This window comes from Hyalella azteca, unplaced genomic scaffold (assembly GCF_000764305.2).
Source record: "Hyalella azteca isolate HAZT.00-mixed unplaced genomic scaffold, Hazt_2.0.2 contig17739, whole genome shotgun sequence".
NCBI lineage: Eukaryota > Metazoa > Arthropoda > Malacostraca > Amphipoda > Hyalellidae > Hyalella > Hyalella azteca.
In genome coordinates, this window is record NW_025947513.1 from 1 (window position 1) to 6,597 (window position 6,597).

Sequence of the window (6,597 nt, forward strand, 5' to 3'; positions counted from 1 at the left end):
GAACAAGGCACGAAATGGAAAAGAATCGGCGACAGGCCACATCAGGCCTACACTTCAGAGCCGACATCACTATGTTATGTTATGTTATGTTAATAACTCTGTGTCTCTGTCAAAACTCTGGTTCTGTCTCTGTCAGATCTAGTGGATCTGGTAATCAATTGAAGAAGAACCTGAGGGGGTTTTGGTTCGTTTATAAATTGTCAGAATAACATATTAAATATTCATCGGCAACTTTTGGTCATAATCATAATGGCAAGGTTCCAGGTGTTTGAGAATGACATGAGTGGAACTGTGAGTTGAGTTCAAATCCCAGTAAACTGTATTAATTTAAGAACCCTTTACTTGTAAAATGAACAACTAGCCAAATTTAACTTATTCAAAACTGACATTGCATTATGGTATATATTTTGAAACACCACATCTATAGGCAGAGGTGGGCTGCTCAAACGTTAGCAGAGCGGCAGCCATATTTACTGGCATAGCATATACAAATAGAAGTTTGTCCGTCGACCGATCTTTTTTTGTCATTTAAATATGTTTCCGCTCAAGAAAATTGGTATGTAATACCGGCACCGTAAACAATAGCATTATTTGCAGTTATAACAGTTTTTCGGGCCATTTTGAGGAGGTCAATTTTATTTTATCTGATCTCAAATATGGCACCAAAACAACGTAAAGCACGGCCCGACAAGGGTTTGTTTACGTTTACGATCCAAATGACGTTAGTCACGTTACTAGAAAGACGCACTACAAGGCTGAACATTTCGTGGGTTAACCTTATATAGTTCAACCATGGAAGTTCATATAATCATAAAAGCCGTTCACAATCATCCAAATATTTCTCAGTTATTTGAACGAGTTGTTATAATACCGCCTCATACAGATGATATTACAAGGGAGGCAGGAGGCAGTTTGGCCCGGCTTCTAATGACTTTTAATAATTTTTTGTAATCTTGTAAAGCTTGGGATTATTCTTCTGTAGAATGCACAGTCTGATCAAATTTTGTTCTGTTTTCACACATTTTTGTCATCCGGACGTGAATTAAGCACTATTTTGCTACTGCTGTCGTAGGCGTGACTTTATCGATGTTCCTGAGCAACAACGGTGGTCAAGTAAACAATTGATATTGATCATGCAAGGCGTCAATCACTATTCAATCTAACTATGATCGTCTAGAGCTCTCGTGTCTAGTAAGTAAATATTTAAACGTGTTTGACGACTGTCGTCAAGACGTAAATCACGAGATTATTCACCAAAGAGTGATTTTGACACCGGTACATTCAAATATTGAACAAAAAAGTGATTGGGGTGCGTCACGACAATACATTCCTACGAGTTGTCCATATAATATAAATCAGCGACAATGGAATTGGCGCTACTAAGAAGTTAACAGCAATACCGCCAATTCAACATATCCGCACTGCGTCCAACGTGTCATTCTGACCTTATTTACCAAATAAGGACTCGTCTGAACTTGTCAACTTGCTTTTCTTTGAATTTGTTTTTTTTTTAACAAAAAATCGGTATGTTTAGCTTCGTGATCCGAAATGCTCGCATTTCTCTCGTTTTGTCTACGCCAGACATGCGTCTCCTAATTAAAAGGTCGTCTTTCTTCTTTTTAACCTCACTAACGGCCAAGCCAGCTATTCCATGTTGTCCACAATTTCAGATTTATACTTTTTCCGGAATAATATTGAGATCTATGATGCTTTTGCTTGAAAGTTTAATTTAATGCAGAAAATTTCAAGTTAACTGGGCTTAATTTTTGGTCGTGAATTTTCCTGGCTTCGTTTCTGGTGACGTTCTACGCCATATTCAGCGTTACAATGCATTATATCTAATATATTGTATGAAGGCGCGAGAAAACCTGGCGTATTTTATCTCTTCTTCATTTGCTCGTAAATTTAGAAGTCTTGCAGGACACTACGTGCGCTGAGTGCGGCTAAGTAGGCTTAGCTTCGCCCCCTCCCTGGTGCTGCGGTGTTTGGGCCGAGGCTTAATTTGACGGCCCCCGTGGGCAGCGCGGGGGCGACGCTCCTGCCTCTGCCCTCGTCCTGCCTCACTTGCCAGGTCAAACCTTAACCTGCCTCACTTGCCAGGTCAAACCTTAACCTGCCTCACTTGTCAGGTCAAACCTTAACCTGCCTCACTTGTCAGGTCAATCTTTGCAATGCTTCACTTGCCTGGTCAATCTTTGCCATGCCTCACTTGCCAGGTCAATCTTTGCCCTGCCTCACTTGTCAGGTCAATCTTTGCCATGCCTCACTTGCCAGGTCAATCTTTGCCATGCCTCACTTGCCAGGTCAATCTTTGCCATGCCTCACTTGCCAGGTCAATCTTTGCCATGCCTCACTTGCCAGGTCAATCTTTGCCATGCCTCACTTGCCAGGTCAATCTTTGCCATGCCTCACTTGCCAGGTCAATCTTTGCCATGCCTCACTTGCCAGGTCAATCTTTGCCATGCCTCACTTGCCAGGTCAATCTTTGCCATGCCTCACTTGCCAGGTCAATCTTTGCCATGCCTCACTTGCCAGGTCAATCTTTGCCATGCCTCACTTGCCAGGTCAATCTTTGCCATGCCTCACTTGCCAGGTCAATCTTTGCCATGCCTCACTTGCCAGGTCAATCTTTGCCATGCCTCACTTGCCAGGTCAATCTTTGCCATGCCTCACTTGCCAGGTCAATCTTNTGATAAGCTCCATCTTGTTTATTGACGCAATTATTTACTAATAATGATAAGCGCCATCTTGTTTATTGACGCAATTATTTATTAATGATAATAAGTGCATCTTGTTTATTGACGCAATTATTTACTAATAATGATAAGCGCCATCTTGTTTATTGACGCAATTATTTATTAATAATAATAAGCGCCATCTTGTTTATTGACGCAATTATTTATTAATAATGATAAGCGCCATCTTGTTTATTGACGCAATTATTTATTAATAATAATAAGCGCCATCTTGTTTATTGACGCAATTATTTATTAATAATGATAAGCTTCATCTTGTTTATTGACGCAATTATTTATTAATAATAATAAGCGCCATCTTGTTTATTGAAGCAATTATTTATTTCAAGTTAAGCGGCGATCGGCGCAGTTTGTTGCTGACTTGGCTGTCTGATAATCAAGGAATGAATGATGTCAGCTACAAGCCGTGCTGATGATTAAGCTTCACCCGTAACCTTTGCGTACATAGTCATTTGACTGACCTGCCTCGACATATTAATCCTTGATATCACATGTTTGCTTAAATCACAAGTTTAATAAACATTTAAAAGCAAAGAATAGTCGACAAAAATACATATCTTTATAGAAAACGTTTTGGAGTCCTGCTCCATCGTCGGTTCAAAATCCTAGAACACAAGTACAAACAATTAGTAACTTAAAATTCATGTCAATGAATGAATTATTTGCCTCGTGAATTTTAGGTCACTAATTGTTTGTACTTTTTGTTTTTGAACTGACGTTGAAGCTGGACTCCGAAACGTTTTCTATAACGATGTGAATTTTTTTCGACCATTCTTTACTTTTAAATTTATATTAATCCTTATTTAACGTGCATATTAACCTTTTGTTGATTATTAGATCATATTGGTGTTGATGGACAGAGAAGGTGATGTTGACCGTTGACGATGCCTATAATTCACTTACAAGATACCGAAAGATTGAAAGCCGCTATCGTGTTGCCATGCGACGTTCAGAGAACGACTGCGAGTTTCACGTTTCAAACGGGAAAACTTTAGCGCTATTTCCATGAACAGACAGAATTAACCATCGATTGAACCACATCCACTTTGATGGGATTCAGTTTCAAATTTTCCATGAAACTTTCCGTGTTTTTAGATGAAGAATAAATATTGTGTTCGAAGTATTGAGGGCTAGAGTCATATTTTGAAACGAATTTATTAGATTATGAGCTCAGTGTTGATTGCAATTTGTGGTTATCAAGTTAATGATATCCAGGAAATAGACTGCAGTGAAGAATAGATTAGAAATGTCGGCACTGAAGAAATAGGCCCATGGCCTGTTGCTGATTCTTCATCATACATACCATTATGATATATCATTCATTCTATTGCAATACAGATTATGGATAGACGTGCACTATAGGATCAATATTTCTAGGGAATTAGTCATGCAGTTATGGCAGCCTAGGAGCGCAGGTGTAGTCGGCACAGGATGCTGGTGGTGGCGCTACTCGGGCGGTCGTTTCATTCATCAGTGCCACTGCGGTCGCCGCGGCGTACGGACGTCGGTTTATCGCGGTCTTATCTCTTCTGAAAACTATTTTATCTTATACTTTGTTGCTGGCTGTGTACAAGTTGATGTGTGTGGGTGTCGTGATGCATGCAGTTGGGTGCAAATCCATCGTTGTCTTAAGGCTACAATCGCGTCTCGGCTGAGGGCATCCAAGGGTATCGAGAGCGAGGGTAAAGGTGAGGGCTTTTCAGAGGCTTCTCCGGGAGAGCAATAGAATAGAAGTGTCGGCGTTGAAGAAATAGGCCCATGGCCTGTTGCCGATTCTTGAACTTTTCGTGACTTGATTCACAAGGGATCCGGCATTTGTAACCCGATCTTTCCATAGCTGACGATTGATTGAGATAGCTGCTGGAAAGTAGCTACTTCAAACTATCGTCAGTCATGAAAAGATCCGGTCAAATGGCACGAGTTTAGATCTATGAACAAGGCACGAAAAGGAAAAGAATCGGCGACAGGCCACATCAGGCCTACACTTCAGCGCCGACATCACTATGTTATGTTATGCCTCAGTTATCGACGTCTACGTGGGGACCTCATTGAAGTATACAAGCATACTCATAGTTTATACAAGGTCCCCGAAGGATTACTAGAATTTGAAACAGGAACCAACACCAGGGGCCACGGCTATAAACTAAAAAAACTGCGCTGCAACTTGTTCCACGCGACAACATGCATTTCTTCCCGCTTCGAATCACCGACATGTGGAACAGCCTCCCTGATTACATCGTTGGCGCTCCGAGTATGAACGCGTTCAAGAACAGACTAGATAAAGCTGTGGAGAAATATATGTTCTGACTTGAAATGCCTAGCACCTTATCGAACCCGGTGGAAGGCTAGTAGCTATTTCAAACTATCGTCAGTCGTGAAAAGATCCGGTCAAATAACACGATTTTAGATCTTCTGTGAATAAGTCACGTAAAGTTCAAGAATCGGCGACATGCCGTATCAGGCCCATCCTTTAGCGCCTATATCACTATGTTGTGTTAATAAAGCAGGGCCGAGAACGCTTCCTTGTGGCACGCCGCTGAGCACCGAAGACCAGTCTGATACGGTCCCATTTAATACTGACACGTTGTCGTTTCCCTACTAGAAAATCTCTGATCCGTTTGAGTACATTGCTCTCAGTTCCCAAAGACTTCAATTTACGCAAAAGCTGCTCTTGTGGGGCGCTGTCAAATGCCTTGGCAAAATCGAGGAACACTGCATCTATAGTACTGGCTCCCAATCGTCCAGCAGGCGGGTTCATTCATTCAGAGTAGTCAAGAACAAGAGGTTAGTGGTGCAATATCTGCCGGCAATAAAGCCATGTTGACAGTCTGATAGGAGATTATTAGCAGTCAAATTATCGATCCCACATAACAGGTTCCCTCACTTTCTAGTCAGCCGGCTAGATCCCTTCATTCAAAGTCTTTCGAAAAAATTACGTCAAAGGGCCGGCTAGGACTGTTGCTAACTCTTTGAGTAATCTGGGGTGGAAGCTGTCCGATCCACATGACTTGTTGGGGTTTAGAGCGACCAGGCGCTTGAGAACCTCTTCCCCTTGTATTTCAAAATTTGTTAATTTAGAGCCGATTGGGCGCCAATTAATTGCAATATCGATAACTTTAATTCTAGGATTTGTTTTGGAGAAATAACTCATCGCGATGGCTTACCACGCCACATCTCTCATGGGTTCCGACTTTTGTCTTCATTGGTTTATTAGTGATGCAAGATCTTTTGTCTTCTAGTTTAAAACTGGAACTAAGTCTTTGTGATGTTTTTACATTGAATAGATCATCTTTGTTGTCGTTTTATGTGAATGAAATAGCGCGAGCCCTGGTTTATACAAAAAGTTAAACGATCTATCTATTTCTAATTATATGTGCCCCATTCATTTAACTTTACTTTCCCAGGTCATTCAAATGAACTTAATTATTATTTGACTGATTTATGTTTCCGAAGCTATGGTAAATTTTCAAATTTATTTTGGAAGAGTTATAGATATTATAAGAAACACTCGAGTTTCTTATAATATTTTGACTGTGATTGCAATTGATGATATGCAAGTTGATGCTGTATTGTAGCGTCATCGACATTGACCAAGAATATTAGTAGTTCAGTTCAGTTCAGTTCTCTCCGCGCCATAAGGCGCACAAGGCTTGGACGTCACTCCTCCACTGGGTCCGGTTTGCAGCTGCCTGCCGTGCTATGTTCCACGAGTTCCAGCCTGCTCGGTTTCTCTCCTCTTCCACCATTCGCCTCCAAGTTGTTTTTGGGCGTCCTCTCTTCCTCCTTCCTTCAGGTGCCCACCCGAGGGCCACAGCACAGTCGCTTGCTCTGTCCTTCCTCA